This window comes from Dipodomys merriami, unplaced genomic scaffold, assembly GCF_024711535.1.
Source record: "Dipodomys merriami isolate MVZ:Mamm:240054 unplaced genomic scaffold, mDipMer1.0.p SCAF_2, whole genome shotgun sequence".
Lineage (NCBI taxonomy): Eukaryota > Metazoa > Chordata > Mammalia > Rodentia > Heteromyidae > Dipodomys > Dipodomys merriami.
In genome coordinates this window covers 44,598,743-44,616,000 of record NW_027203381.1, presented here as the reverse complement: position 1 = coordinate 44,616,000, position 17,258 = coordinate 44,598,743, and the positions used below count along the sequence as shown (strand labels likewise).

The 17,258-nt window shown below is 40.4% G+C and overlaps 1 protein-coding gene across 18 annotated transcripts in view; it reads left to right on the top strand.

Annotated features, from left to right (window-relative positions):
- Positions 1-17,258, top strand: part of Dlgap1 (DLG associated protein 1) — an 882,629-nt gene that overhangs the window by 618,949 nt on the left and 246,422 nt on the right. The window lies entirely within an intron of this gene.

Sequence of the window (17,258 nt, the reverse complement as noted above, 5' to 3'; positions counted from 1 at the left end):
TTCCTAGGTTCTGAATCATATTGTTTGTTCATTTGTATATTCACACCAGAAAGTAAATATATGAGGATTTGAAGAGCATTCAAACACTAAGCTGCCCCCTCTTGCTATGTATGTGTAATAACACCACAGTGGGTGAACTTAATCCATTGAGGTGGTCATCTCTGAACACTAAATCTTTCTCTGACTTGTTACTACACAAGAAAGACACCCAGAGCTGATGTGATAAAACATGGCTAGAATTACAGCATCTAAGAGGCTGAGGCTAGAGGAATTCATGTCTGAGGCCAACCTAGACAGCTTAGAAAGAGTATATGTGTGTGTGTATATATATATATATGTATATATATATATACACACATATATATACACATATACATGTATATATGTACACACATATATATACATGTATATATGTATACATTATATATGTATATATGTATACATATATACATGTATATATGTATATATATATATGTAATCACTTAAGTGTGTCTTCATTTAAAGATGAAAGGATTTTAGAGAATGTTTTTCTTCACAAGTACAATCAATAAAGTGAAGGTAACAAAAGTTTCAAAGAGCTCAGTTTAAGAAGTTCACTTTCAGGTCTCAAAACTATCCATTAAACAATCATGTACTAAGTATTAATTTTTCCAGAATGTATTTTGGGGGAATGAAAAGATGAATAACATTGTCTTTCTGATTAATAATGAATGTAGCCCAGTTCTATACCTGATGCTCTAAAAAGCAGTGTTTTTCAATCTCCAAGTCACAACCAATTAGTGCTTACTAAAATCAATTTAATGGGTCAGGAACAACATTTTCAATTAAATAGAATACAAAAGAAGAGAATAGTCAAGAAGATTGAGCATTTGGCAAGCCAAAAGGTTAAGTATTTCCTTCCTTCTTTTATTTGTCTATATGTATAGAGAAGGTTGCCAAGGTAAAATGGATTTTTTTTTTGTGAAACAGTCAAAAACAGTTTAAAAGCCACTTCCAAAGAGAGAGGGAGGAAAGCAAGAAAACAAAAGCCTGGCTCTTCAGCAAGTTCACTTCTTGATGAGAAAACAAACATCAGAATCATTTATATAAAGCAGCTAATCATGAAAGGGTAAAATGGTAAAATTAATGTTCTCCAGTCTTGTGTCTCATGGGATTAAGACTAAGGAGGTGCTGGCACTGGTGACTCACATCTGTTGTCCTAGCTACTCAGGAGGCTGAGATCTGAGAATCAAGGTTTGAAGCCAGCCTGGGCAGGAAGTCCATGGGATTTTAATTAACCACAGAAAAAGCCAGAAGTGGAGCTGTGGCTCAAAGTGACAGAGTGCTAGCCTTGAGGAAAAAAGTTCAGGGACAGCACCCAAGCCCAGAGTTTAAGCCCCACAACTGGCCAAAAAAAGACTAAAGAGGACAATGAATAAGGTAATTCATCACTTCTTCCTCCATCAAACTTTTCTTCACCGGGCCTCCAGGACAGCAGGCACTGTTGATCCTCCTCACAGACTTTATTGGCTGCACCTTGGTTCTCTTCTCCCAAGACAGGAACAAAGCTGGATGGACACAGGTCTTATACAATTCATTTATCAGCATTCATTCTCTAGGTGGCCTCCTTCATTCTCAGAGCCTGAAGTGCCATAGCAATGGATTCCTTTTAGGTCAAATTGCCTGACTTTCCAGAGAGAGAGAGAGAGGAGAGAGAGAGAGAGAGAGAGAGAGAGAGAGAGAGAGAGAGAGAGAGAGAGAGAGAGAGAGAGAGAGAGAAGAAGGGGCCCAGCTTCCTACTCAACATCTCTGCTTAAATGTCCCACGGGCATCTCAAATTTAGTATAGCCCAACTGAACTCCAATTTTAAACCTCTTTCCACAGTCTGCTCCTATCTTCAACCTCTTCATCTCAGCTAATGGGAATTCCACCCATTAACCAGGCCAAAGCCTTGGAATCATCCTGGAATCTTCTCTTCCAACCTATGTGTCTGTATCATTATTAAGAAACCTATTAGCACTCTCCTCTCCCCACCTCCACCACAATCACTTGGTGCTTCCTCTTTGATTCCAGTCCTGGATTCTTGCATGAGCCTGTGTCTTCCCTTGCTTTAGTTATTCTCAATTCAGTAATGTAAGAACTCCTCCTCCTCCTTTTCTTCTTCTTGCTTTTCATCTTCCTCTTCTTTCTTCTTTCCTTTCTCCTCCCCCTTTTTTCCTCTTCCTTTTTCACAGTGGAAATTGAACTTAACACCCTCATAATTGTTAGGCAAATAATCTATACCATTTAAGATATGCCTCTATCCTTTTTTGACATCATTTTGTTTTTTGTGTTTATTGCCTATACCAGGGCTTGAACTCAAAAGTCTAATCAGTGCTCACTTGACTTATTTGTTCCTAATCAGTGCTCTATCACTTGAGCCATGCTTCCAACCTGGTTTTTTGCTGATTATTTGGACATGGAGTCTTGAAGATTTTCTGTCTGGCCAGGCTTTGAATTGCCATCCTTCAGGACTCAATCTCTTGAGTAGCTAGGATTACAGAGACATGACCCACCATCGCCCAACTTCTTACTTTGTTTTTGAAATAAGATTTTGCTACCTTGTCCTTGAACTTGTGATCTTCCTTCTACTTCCCAAGTTGATAATATTACAGGTCTGTGTCACTATGCTCTGCAGTAACCTTATTTTCTTAAACTAGTATGTATCTGTCTGGAATCAAAACCACCTTTTTATTTCCACCTCACCCTGAGTGAAAACCATAGTCTTTACAACTATCTGAAAGATACACCTGAAATGAGTTTCAGCCCCTTCCACTATCACTGCACTCCAATTCTATCTCTTCTCGGTGCATTCTGTCTGCATGGCTTCCACCTGTCACCAGGTATACAAGGCCTGGTCTCCATTGGGACCATCTGCTCTTCCTCTAGCCTTGAGTACTCTTCCTGCAGACATGGGAGCAACTCTCCCAGCCTGTCTGATCTTTATTCAGTAGTCCTTTCCCTCCAGTGCCCTCCAATGAGGACAGTTAACACTGCATTTCCTGCCAGCTTCCCTTTCTCCATAGTCTCTTTGTCTCCTTCCCTTTGTCTCTTCCCTGCCTCCTTTTTTCTCCAAAGCACATATCAACATCCAACATACATGTTCCTTATTTGGTTAATGTCTGTCTTCCACCTTCCCCATCAGGGCAGATATTCCTTTCTGTTTACACATTGCTCTCTATCTCCAGTACCTAATGTAGCACTCACAATGAGCTCAATAAACCTGGTAACAAATAAAAGAAGTTGAATGAATTTAGAGCAAACTTTATGAGGGACACTGTAAGGAGCACTGCACTTGGGATCTTTCCTTTCAGTGTGGCTTGAACGAGCTTAGAAACACCGATTCAGATAGCCATTGAGTACATCCTACTCATATGTGCATCTGCTGCATGACAAGTTTTGTTTCTGCTGCTTGCAGAGAATGAGTTGAAACACAGCTGAAAGTTAAGATCCTCAAGAGGCACCTGCCTTGAATGATGATTCTGAAAGTCAAATTTTGTATCACTCATGTGCCTAAGGATACCAATGGTTTACTCTTTCTCCATACCAAGATCTAGATGTCATCTTATGGTTTTACAGATGAAGGGTGGATGGGCTTGGGGAAGAAGGGATTCTTTTTTTTTTCTTTTTGGTCCAGAAGTGGGGCCTGAACTCTGGGCCTGGGCACTATCCCTCAGCTCTTCAGCTCACTTGAGCCACAGAGCCACTTCCGGTCTTTTTTTGCTGCTTATGTGGTGCTGAGGAATCGAACCCAGGGCCTCATGCATGCAAGGCAAGTGCTCTACCACTGACCCACCTTCCAAGCCCCGGGAAGAAGGGATTCTATTGTGAGCCATTTGAATGTTGTACATTTGCAGGCATTATGGATGGCACTGAGAATGGAATATCCAAAGAGCCTCAAGAGGCAGCAATAATTAAATGACAATAATCAAATGTGGAAGATGGACATCTTCTTACATAGTCATCCCCATTTGCTTTGATTTGTTTGCTTGCAGATGCCAAAGAGTTAAATCAATAATTCATAATACTTTGTAGCCTCATCTACAATTAATAGAGGAACTAAAAGAAAACTATTTTGTGGAATGTATTTCAAAATTCATAATGTTCAAATCAACTACTAATATGATAATATTTGAGATGACTGATTTGCTAAAACTTTCTGTATCTTTTTTTTTTCTTTCTTTTATGCCAGTCCTCATACTGGATGCTGTCCTAGGCTATTTTGCTCAAGGCTAGCATTCTACCACTTGAGCCACAGCAACATTATTGGTGGTTAATTGGAGTTAAGAGTCTCATGAATTCTCCTTCCAAGCCTGTTATACCATTTTTAATAAATTGATCAAACTCTGAGATCTAAGAGAAGAGATTTATACTCATATAATAGCTCTATTATTTTCTCATTCTTTCTTTATTGGGACTTTATGTTTTAAAGAGACAGGTTCAGCCAGGCATTTGTGGTACTTATAATCCTAGCTCTTTAGGAGCCTGAGATCTGGAGGATCACCATTCAAAGCCAGCTTGAGCAGGAAAATTCATGAGACTCCAAACATTAAACAAAAAATGAGGAAAGAGGAAACAGAATCGTGCTCATACAAATTGGACAAATAATTTGGATGTGTATAGCACAGATTATGGATTGGGAAATTTGTTAAGATTTTAAGCAAGGTTGCAGATTCGTTTCCATGGATGATAGTTCCATTTCTGTGGACCTTAGAAGGAAGAGCAAGAATCCTCTACTTCTTTCTCTGTTTCTAAATACCAGATACATCATTCTAGTTTGCCTCTGGGAACTCAGTTTTTGGAACTAGAAAGTCTAGCTACAAACCACATGAGATGAAGTAGAATATAAAGATATAATCAATGGATCCATTAACAACTCTAAGCCATCAGATAGATACACCTCCAACATGCACACAAAAGGAACAACAGGATCAAAAACCAAACCTGGGCTCCAAATTTGCTTATCTCTTACATAGCCAATGGAGATAAATAGATTGACCATTTACCTAAACCTTTGTATTTTTATCTTGTGCTCTTTTGAGATGTTGTATTATATTTCAACCAAATTTTGTAGCTGACTATAACCACTGGGTGGAGACTACTGTCTGTGGCCATTACTTTAAACTTTTTGGTTCTTCTAAGCATCTAATACTGACTACTTCTTATAATCTTCAAAGTGTTGTAGCATTATATCTTTCAGTAACTTAATGCTTCAATTTTACTCGTAATGGAAAATTATTGTAACTAAGGATTTTGTATTGTTGTTTGGTTGGTTTTCCTGAGGTTTGGACTCAGGATCTTATCTTCTCTCAGCTTGCTTGCTCAGCTGGTGGTCTACCACCTCCAGCCTATCCTTTAGATGGTTAACTGGAGATGGAGTTTTGCGGACCCTTCTGACTAGGCTGGCTTGGAACTACAATCCTCCAGATCTCAGCCTCCTGAGTAGCTAGGATTATAGGCATGAGCTACTGGCACCAACTGTGTTTTTAAACTCTTGACAAAAGCACAGTGTATAGAAAACAACATAAAAATTTGAGTGAGACAAATCTGCATTTCAATTCCCATTACCATGTACTAGCTATATTCCTTAGCACATTGTTCAATGCCACAAAGTCTCAACATTCTCCTCTTTGCAATGACATTAGTAACATTGTGGAAGTTTTTTGTGTGCTATGCGATATAATACTTATGTGTTAGGTTTTGTAAAATGGCTCCCATCCCAAGATCCTCACAGATTGAACGTTGGACAGGTTTAGCTCACGCACATATCTCTGGAGCATCACCAACTGGTGCTGGATAACCTGGTTAATGGGATGTGCAATTGGCTTAGCTCAGCTCCTGTATCTCTTTCTCAAACACAAGGGCCTCCAATGGGCGAGGAAAGGATCCTCAGTGCATAACCATTGGCCATGACTATAAGAGCCAGAAACCAAGATATCAAAACCCACAAGTGTCTAGCCTACACAGTCTACTATTTCTTGAGTTGATCATAAAGGCATCTTCCCAATGAACAGTGTCATTTTTGACATTAGCTGGCACTGCGTTGCCTTCCCATGGAAGCCTCCTGTCTTTTGGTATACCCTCTGCCATGTTTCTTAGTGGCCTCAGTCCCTTACCCCACATATAACACACAGACTTTCTGCCCCAACTAAGTGGCATTTCCCCAGGGAAGAGAATTATGGGATCACACTCCAAACCCAGTAGGTAATTCCGTACTGTGATTTAATACTGGACTCAGCTTGATGTACTTGAAAGCTATTTTTGCTCTTTTCTTTCATCCATCCTCCAAATTCGCCTGATTCACTTAAAACTTGTAAATTCCTTTGAGTTCAGAGACAATGTTTGAGAAAATGCTTTAATTGTATTCCCCCCCCCAAACTTCTGCAAGGCTAGTTCCCCCTGCAGATTGGTATAATGTTCATAGGTAAGAGTAATCACATTGGGTCAGTTGATGATCACATCACCAGGTCATATCACTGTTTACAAAGCTCTTTTCTTTCAAGAGCATTTTAAGACCATGTGGAGTGAACTATAACAAAGGGTATAACCCCTGTTTTACAGGTAGGTAGTTCTGCTTGTCCTGAAAAAGTAATTTGGAACAATCTGAAACAAATGAAGTTTTACACCAGCTTCTGGCTTCTAAGGGAGTGAAGGAAGGGCGGTTGCCAGGGAGATCTCTTGTTTGGGAAAAGGACAATCATACCTAGGGATCTGCATATCGTGTCATGTGTAATTTTCCTATTCCTGCCTTCTTTCCTTTTCTTTTTCTTTATTCTGTGATTGCTATGAGAAGAGCAAGCTAAAAAGGCTACAGGGACACTTAAGCCAAGTCGCATTTGTCAAGGTGAAAGCTGTGTGGAGCAGAAAAACAATTCTCCCAGCTGGAAAGAAGATGCAAAGGAGCCGAGTGAGTAGGGAATCTGAGAGCCCACTAAAAGTGCTTAGAAGGCCAGCACGTGACCACCATGTCTGCAAACAGCAGTAGACAGGAACTTGAACTTCACAGCAAAGCCTTCTAAGGAACCTTAAACCATACTTGGGGTGCTCTTCCCAGAGGGCCCCAAAGCCACCCTGGAAGGGGTGTCTGTCATTCAAGTTTTCCCATTCCCCTCAAGCCATCCCTTTATTTAAAACAGTAACAGCAGATAAAGGAGCCAAAAGACTAAAACAAACACTCTTTTGTTCATAAACATTTCAAGCGTTTATTATCTGAAGCCCTCTTTGGGGATTGCTAAGAAATCAGTGACATAATTATATGATTGCTTCAATAGTACATTTTTATTTTCTAAGCACCATTAAATGGGAGCATGCAGTCCACAGTCCTTTCCTTTTTCCTTCCCCACTCAGTTGTTGGGGATTCATCAGAGACAGGGTGTTGTTATTAAAAGTTTTGGTGTCAGACAGATCAGACTCTTGTGAGTTATGATGACCTTGGGCAAGTCATCTCTCCTTTCTATGAGTCTCAGTTTTACAGCAGTAAAACAGAAATCGCAGTGTCTGTTTCATGGGACTGCTGAAAAGGATCAAAGTAAGGAACATAGGCACTTCTACCATCCCTTTAAGGGTATTCCAGAATTATCAGGTAATTCCCTCTGTGTTAAATCCTCAGATCTCCTTCCACAAGTGTAGATTTTTTTTTCCTTGCTATTGAACCTTCCTCAACAAGCTCAGAAAGGACCAAATAGGTTGCCACCCATCCACCCTGGCCAATGCTTAAGCACCTGTTGAATTGCTGGCTCCTATTGAAATATCCTGCCCTTAAGGAAATGTTGCTCAGAGATCAACTTGCAACTATAAAGTTGTTACTGATACCATTCCAATCACTATTCCTCCTTGCTAAAGAGTCAGCTAAATGCCTAAGTGAGTCTCGATTCCCTGGCTCCTGATGAATTCCACTTCTGCCACTTCATCCCCTGTCCTCCTACATGTCTGCAATGCAGAATGGCACTGGCCTCTGCCCTTGTGTATTTTCAAGACATGGGAACCATTTCAGCCATCCAGGCTTTCTAAGTGTCTTCATTCTTTTTGTGGCTCTCAGATTTCCCAAAATCTCACGCATTTTCATTTCTCCAAACCTCACCATTCCGACTTTCCATCCTGAGATGATCCTGAGATGATCCACTCTGGGGGAGTCACAGGCACACATGCCTTCATCTCAGCCATTGGACCATCACTGGCACAGAATGTCTGATTGCATCTATTAGTCACATTGTGGTACCAGCAGTCCCATCCAAAGGGGGAGGGGTGGAATTAGAGCTACTTGTAAAGTCATTTTTGTCATTTTAATTTGAACTCATATTTGAACCAGTATTCATTGATTCATTTACTTTTTAGGCATAAACTTTAGGGGGAACAAAACTCAAAAAGTTGTTTACTTATCTGAAATATGTGCTCTGTAGAAAATAATAATTATTCTCCAAAAGCCATCTGCAGGCATGGAGAAGAAAAGGATTCCAGGACTGTGAACAGTAGACCCCAGCCTGGGTATGGTGCTATGCTGTACTAGTTACTAACATCTTTGGATCTCAGCTTCTTTACTTGACAAGCTAATGTTATAATATTTACTCTCCTCGTTGTTCAGAACAGCTGTAAGCATCATGGAACATTAGATGAACATACAGGGTTTTTGCAAAATTGCAGCACAAATAAAAGCTGATTGGCCACTGAGGATGGCCACCAAGTTCTGTACTTATCATGTTAAGGGACATCCCTTGTGCAGCATCTTGTCCTTCCATACATATTTTTAAAGAGTCTTTAATTGATTCTGAGATCTTTATTTTTCACATTTTAGCATCTATACATGCACTATGTAATCTATGGAGTACCCCCACTTAATTGATAGTGTATCTTAATGGTACCAAAAAACTGTGAGATTTGAATTACATTTTAGAGTTCAAACAATGGGGTATTTTATCTTAGAAGAAAGCAGAGGGATAAAACTAGGATTAGTTTGTGTATTCCAAATGGGAAGAACTTTATTAACTAAGTGGAGATAAGGGATTTAAAAAATAATTAGCCAAGTGTTTCAGAAGTTATTACCTTGAATCATGAAACCTTTCAAGCTTCCTTATAAGGGAAGTATTTTAAGGACCTCTGGCTCTGAGCCACAGCTCACAGGCCTCCCAGAACTGATCCTCTTTCAGCTGAGATTGGGAAAAACCTAAGAGAGGAAAAAAAAAGAGCAGCACCAATCCACCTCCAAAGGACACACAAGGCAGATAAATAAAAATAACTTTATGAGCCTGTAGGTCAATGTAGGATCTACAGTCATGTTCTTCCCAGTTGACTGTCATGTAGTCTATATGTATTTATTTCTTATGCTATAGCCTTCTGAAATGCTTCTATTTTTCACTCCCCTAATATCTATTGTAAGCCATGCTTTAAAAGCAGCCAGGTTTCTTTGAATGCCAATGGATCATGTCTGTAATCCTAACTACTTAGCAGGCCAAGAAGGGAGGCTGGAGATTCAGGGCAAAGTTTGTGAGACTCTTTCTTAACCAATAGCTAGGTGCAGTGATACATGCCTGTGATACTAGCTTTGTAAAAGGCTGAAATTGGGAGGATCATGGCTCCAGGCTAGCCTCAGGCAGAAAAGTCCATGAGACTCCATCTCAATAAAAGAAACTGAATATGGAAGTGTATACCTATCATCCCAGCAATGATGGAAACCAAATATGACTCTATTGAAGTACAGGCACATGCCCGAACAGAAAGTAAGATTCTATCTCAAAAATTACCGGCACAGGGCTGGGAAGGTGGCTCAGTGGTAGAGCGCTTGCCTTGCATGCATGAGGCCCTGGGTTCGATTCCTCAGCACCACATAAGCAAAAAGAAAAAAGCCCGAAGTGGCACTGTGGCTCAAGTGGTAGAGCACTAGCCTTGAACTGAAGAGCTGAGGGACAGCACCCAGGCCCGGAGTTCAGGCCCCACGACCGGAACCCCAAAAAAAATTACCAGCACATAAACAGCTTTGGAGTTAGGTCTCAGTTGGTAAAGTGTTTGTCTAGCAAATGCAAAGCCCTGAGTTCAAAACTCTAGTACCATACAAAAACAAAGGTAATCCAATTTCCATAGAGTGGGTATATAGTGGCCCCTAGCTTCAGAAGGTGGAAATTGAGAGGATCGTGGTTCAGAGTGAGCCTAGGCAAAAAGCTCTTGGGATCCCCATCTCAATCAATAAGAGATGGGTGTGGTCATTTAGTTCTATCATCCCAGCTACATGGGAAATGTAAATAGAAGAGCTCTTTTATAATGAACATTAAAAGATACTTTTATAGTTTATGTCCAGGCTGACTGATGCATAAACGCAAGACCATATTTGAAAAATAGCAAAGCAAAAAAGACTGAGGCTCAATTGATGGAGCACCTGCTTGGCCAACATAAGAACCTAAGTTCAGGGGCTGGGAAGGTGGCTCAGTGGTAAAGCGCTTGCCTTGCATGTATGAGGCCCTGGGTTCAATTCCCCAGCACCACATAAGCAAAAAGAAAAAAGCCGGAAGTGGCACTGTGGCTCAAGTGGTAGAGCGCTAGCCTTGAGCTGAAGAGCTGAGGGACAGCACCCAGGCCCAGAGTTCAGGCACCACGACCAGACCCAAAAAAAAAAAAAAAAAAAAAAAAAAAGAACCTAAGTTCAAACCCCAGCTTGTGGGAGGAAGAAAATTAAAAATAAAAGATAACGCATTTCCAACCTTTAAGCTCACAATTTTGTGTTTTAGTGTTTATAAACTGTATTCATATTTTATCTTTATCCATTATAGATATGTTAGCATTCCACTTTACAGAGGGAAAAACTAAATTACAGAAGTGAAGTGATTTATCCAAGATCACATGATGATTAAAAGCAAAGCTGGTTTAGGAGCTCATTCATTCATTTATTTTGTGCCACATTTACCCAGAAACCTATTGTGTTTCTAACACCACTGAGGCTCTAGAAATAGTTAGACAATGAGAAACTTGCCTGTGACCTTTGCTATCCTGCCTTTCCCAGCTCAGTGATTCTGAGCTGAACAGAACAGAGCCACTATGAAGTTCAGAATAAAGCAGGAACAAAAAGCTGGAAGTGGCTCTGTGGCTCAAGTGGTAGAGCGCTAGCCTTGAGCTGAAGAGCTGAGGGACAGCGCCCAGGCCCAGAGGTCAGGCCCCACGACTGGACACCCTCCCCCCAAAAAAAGAATAATTCCCATAGGGGTTTCTTTTTCCCCTAGGATTTCTGCTTTGTGAAGCAGAGGTTGGTATTGGGGAAATCCAGACAACTGGTCTTGTCCAAGATGGCCTGAGGGGGCTGGTTCTCCCCTCAGTGCTCTAGAATAAGAGGAAGGTCCACAAGATGGGTAATTCATGGCGGGGAGACATGACGGGACTAGGCATTTCTATTTTTGCTTAAGAATAATTCAGTTTTGTCATCCTTACATTACCAAAGAAAACTGAAAGCTGTCATCAGCGTCTTTGTGAAGAGCTATGGTGATCCATAATTAAGGAGTTATCTGTGGGCTCAATACGGGAGCCAAGTGCTCTGAAGAGTGTGGAACTGCCAGAAAACACATCTTTACCAAGCACACCCTACACAGCTGTGGGCATTGCTTCATTTAGTCTGCAGGTGGTTCTATGGAGGTGGTTCTATGCAGGAATAAGAGACAGTCATTACCTAAGTTGTCCAGCATGAATGTGAAACTGGCTTGTGGAATTGTAGAACCCAGTGCTTCAGCAATTCAACTTTTCCTGTCTCCAGTAAGCTTACAGATGAGAACTAGTAGTGATGCAGATAAGTACTCAAAATAAGCATGGGCATCAGGCAGGGGCTGGCAGGTATTTTCTGTACGCCAGACCATTTCTATCCCAACCACACAGCTTTGCCCTTGTAGGTTAAAGCCAGCCATAGACAATGAAAGACCACGGATATGTATCAATAAAGCTTTATTTATAAAAACCAGATAGTGGTCCAGATTTAGATTGCAAGCTATAGTTTACTGACTCCTTATGTAGATGGCACATGCTACAGATTTCATAACGGAGACAGTAAGCTTAGGATGGAGAGTTAGAAGGAACTTTGAAGTAACTGAGTCCAAGTTTGAAAGAAAATATTTTTTTGGTCACTTGTGGGGCCTGAACTCTGGGCCTGAGTGCTGTCCCTCATCTCTTTAGCTCAAGGATAGTGCTCTACCACCTGAGCCACAGCATCACTTCTGGCTTTTTCTGCTTATGTGGTGCTGAGGAATCGAACCCAGAGCCTCATGCATGCAAGGCAAGCACTCAACCACTGAGCCACCTACCCAGCCCAAGTTTGAGATACAATTTGACATGAACTTACAAAATAGATGAGGCCTGCCCTGATCTCTTAATCTCCCCTTATATAACTTCCCTTCTGCTCAATGCCCTCTGGTCAAACTGACATTTTCATTCATAGGCATTGATTACACCAAGCTTACTCTAAAGACTTTTGCTCTTGCTGAGTCTTCTGGCTGGAAGCTCCACCCGTAGGTCTTCCCTGGGCAGGCTGCTTTGGTCATCAGATCTCCTCAGAGACATTCCCTCCTCAGAGCATCAACTCTGGGGAATAAACCAAGGGAGCCATCATCTCATGTATTTTCCTCAAAGCATTTATACTTTCTGAAATTAACTTCTTCGTTTATTTCGTGTTTGTCTACTCTTCCAGCTTTCCTAGAATGTAAGTTCCCTAAATGATATCAACATTTGAATTATTCACTACTAGCAGATAAATAATCAAAAGTACTTGCAGAAGAAACTGAATAAGGGGTTGGGGGGGTTGTCAAAAAGCAAGAGAGAGACTGTTAAGCATGCCCCATTAGGTGTTCTGTTTTGTCTTGTTTTATGACTAAATGGAATGTAGTCTTCATTTGAATGATCCACCATTCAGTGTCTAACAATACTTCAGCTATAAGAAAACAACCTTACCAAGTGCTGTGGCTCTCATCTGTAATCTTAGCTACTAAAGAGGCTGAGATCTGAGTATGGAAGTTTAAAGCCAGCTTGGGAAGAAAAGTTAACCAGGAAAAAAACCAGATGTGGTAGATCACTAGCCTTGTGTGAAAAAGCTAAGGGACAGGCTGGGCACCTGCAGCTCATGCCTGTAATCCTAGTTACTCAGGAGGCTGAGATTTGAGAAGTATGACACCAGCTCAGGTAGGAAAGCTCATGATTCTCTTCTCTCCAATTAACTAACAAAAAAGCTTTAAGTGGAGCTGTGGCTCAAGTGGTAGAGTGCTAGCCTTGATCAAAAAAGCTCAGGGACAGTGCCCAGGCCCCAAGTTCAATCCCCAGGACTGGCACCAAGAAAGAGCTAAGGAACAGAGCCCTGAGTTCAAACACCCGCCCTAGCACACAAAAGAGACAGAAAGAAAGAGAGAAAGAGGAAAAAATAAAAGAAGGAAGGGAAAGAGGAAGGGAGGAAGGCAGGTAGGCAGACAGGCAGGCAAGCAAGCAAGCAGGCAGGCTGCAGGTAATTAAAGGGTGACTGTAGGTCTTTGGTCACAGGTATGTTTTTTTTTGATCTTCCAAATGACACCTTGCGACTTAGGTTGAGACTGATTATAATAAATAATGCCTACTGTTCTTCATTTTATCAACAATAGAGCTCCTGAGGCAGGATTTGTAGCTATAATTCCAACTACTTGTGAGGCAGAAATGGGAAGATCCATTTTCCTAAGACCCTATCTGAAAACAAACTAAAGTAAAAAGGACTGTTAGTATTGAGATATAAGTATTACAAAATAAATCATCTTTTTTATGTTTTTTTTTAAATTTTATCTTTAAGTCGTTGTACAGAGGAGTTGCCATTCAACCATTCAACAAAGCAGTACATGAATACTTCTACTGTAAAACTTAAGATATCACAGATGGCTCTTTTTTTTCTGTATTCCAGATAAAACTCAGGATAGAACTCTAGCTTTTGAGCCACACCCCACTCCTTTTTTTTTTATTTGTTTTTTGAGGTAAAGTGTCTACTAATTTTGCCTGGGGTAAGCTTCAAACTCACTATTGTCCTACCTCCCAACTAGCTAGGATTATAAGCATGCACCTCTGCACCTGGTTTGTTACTATTTCTTTCATGTGACTGGGTCAGCCACCTCCTAAAATGGTTCAGACCTGCATCCCATGAGCCTTGTGTTACAAACACCTGTGCTCTTTTCTTTCTATTCTGGCTTCCTTTCTTACCAGACTTCAATTTCTTAAGCCACCATCACCAATAGCAATGAAGTCTTTCTCAGGAAGCTGCAAGTTTACCTTTTCTTTAGATTTCCCTAAATCATTTCCCTTGGTGAAACTGAAGTGGAAAGACACTGTAACCTTTGACTAGGTGGCCATAGCATCAGCCCCCTCATGATCCAAAGGGCATAGTATTGAACTCTTTGGGCACCTTACAAATGGTATGCTTGCCTTAAAAACTTGCACTTCGGCATTGTCTAACCTTGGCTTTAAACTTTAAGATACTAAAAAAAGAAACTGTCTCAAATCTAGCAATTTTACTGGCCTCTCTAATGCAGCACCGATATTTCACTTCTCCAAGTTCTTGATTGTCTGTATCCTTGCACTTTTTCCCAGAACTGATTTCCCTGTAAGCTTATTGAATGTTGCCGTTAGATAGTTGAGTAATATGTTGATACTTATATTCCACACCAATGGAAGGCATGTCAGCGTGGAGTCTTAGCTGCTATCTCTTGAAAAGGAGGCTTCATTGAAAGGAATACAGATTAAATACTTCTCTGCTGGTTCCCTTAGCAACAACTATAGACATTTCTAGTAAAAACTCAAGTTCCTGCCAAAAGCCACCCTTGAAAAGCACCTAAACAGAAATTTGCTGCATTTTCCCTGTAAGTAATATTAGCTAATCAGTTCGTCATTAGTCTCTGACATATTCCCTGAGCAATATTATAAACTTCAGTACTGAGAAAGGGCAGGTGTTGGATGCATCATCCAAGACCCTACCTGTACCAAGTTAATTGTTACCATCTAATTGCTAAGCCAATAATGAGGTTCTAAACATAATCATATCTATGCAGTGAGTCACTTACCAACCAAACGAAAACTGAACTGTCATTAACATTTATACTTTCCTAAGAAGTCCTGTTGCTATGGCGATTTTGATGCTTGTGAGCTAAAAAAATAAATACATAGATTTTTGAAAACCCTACAATTAATAAATTAGAAATGTATTTAATGCGATGTATTAGGAAGATGTCAGGGACTATATTTGTTCAGTTCTTCAGGTTTCACAAAGCATAGCTTAGAACAAAAGGCTACCAAACAAGGTGTGATGTGTACTCCTGCAATCCTGTCACTTAGGAGACAGAGATAGAAGGATCATGGTTTGAGGAGAGCCTTGGAAAATGTGGGAGACCCTTTCTTAAAACAGAAAACTAACTAAAAGCAAAAGGACTGAGAGTGTGGTTCAAGTGGTAAAGCACTTGCTATGTAAGTAGGATTCTCTGAATCCAAACTTTATTATCAGAGAGACAGAAACAGAGAGAGAGAAAGACACACCGGGAAGTAGGTTATTGATAATCATGGTCAGGGCAAGGCACAGGATCTGCCTCATTGAAACTCTGATCCTCAGGCCTGTCACTTAGGGTGAGTTCAATAACCTGAGTCTGCTCATTTGAAAATGATGGTCACCATAACAATTATTATTATATTATATATAATTATTATTATAAAGGGTGGTATTCCACCTGTTAGTTGTTTGGATCCAACAAATTAGTGTTTATAAAGCATTTCTTTTTTTTTTAATTGTATTTTATTTTATTTGAGAACATACTGTACAGAGGGGCTACAATTACATGGGCAGGATAATGCATACATTTCTTACCAAGCATTGCAGCCTCCTCCTTTGTTTACCCTTCACTTCCCTTCCCCGCCTCCCCCCTCCCCCCACCCAATTTTACCCCCCTCCCCCCACCCAATTATACCCCCCTCCCCCCCCACACCGACATTGTAAAGCTGGTTTTGACATGACATTTTGTACTTCTCATTGTTGCAACAGGTCCACCTGAATCCTTAAACGACTTGTTTGTCCCCATCTCCTCCACATGTTATACTGACATCAAATATAGTGAAAGCGGGGGTTACACTGTGGGGGAGGGACATACAAAGCAACAAAGAAATAATCTTATAAATGCGTTAGAAACACATGCATGAAAGAAACGAAAACATTAAAATACATATTTAAGGGTTCATTTTCCTAACATCACATTATCTGACCTTTTCCGCTTGACTCATACCTATACTAGATATTGCAAATAAGGGAAACCATGGGACCTATGCTTCTTTGGGCCTGGCTTACTTCACTTAATATAATTTTTTCCAAACCTTTCCATTTCCTAACAAATGGGGAAATGTCATTCTTTCTGATGGAGGCATAGAATTCCATTGTGTATATATACCACATTTTCTTGATCCATTCATCTACTGAGGGGCATCTGGGTTGGTTCCATGTCTTAGCTATGGTAAATAATGCTGCAATAAACATAGTTGTGCTGGTAGCTTTATAAAGCATTTCTAACAGTGCATGCACACAAGAAACACAATGTGAGAATTTGTTAAGTTAAATAGACCTGTGCATACTGTAGTTCTGTCAAGTACCTTTCAAAATAAGAACCAACAAACTGCTGCTTTGAAGTCCATGGATAGTAACATCTCTGATGCTTCTAAGTATAAACCTACAAATTACATAGAAATTTAAGGGGGAAAGGAGAATGATTTTTATAGTGGAACATCTATTCTCACTTCATGCAATTTAGAACTTTCTGCCTAATGTGATCTGAATCATTGTGGACAATTTTCTTCTTTACATGTCAGATTCATACACTATATAGATCGGCAAATTACTTCAGCTCTCTGATTGATGCCAAAAAAAGCTCATGTTTGCTGTATTGATTAAATAATTCCCCATAAGTAAATTTCTTACCATACTTAATTGCTAAGAATAAAACACTAGGCAGCACCAGTGACTCACCCCTGTAATCCTGGCTATTCAAGAGGCTGAGATCGGAGGATTGTAATTCAAAGCCAGCCAGCCAGCCAATCAGGAAAATCCGCGAGGCTCTTAGTATCTTAAAAAGAAAGAAAAACGTCTCAGAGTGGAGCTGTGGCTCAAGTGGTTGAACGCTATTCTTGAGCTTAAAAAAACTCGGGGACAGTTCAGAAGCCCTTAGTTCATGACCCAGGACACAAATACACACACACATACACACACACACACACACACACACACACACACACACACG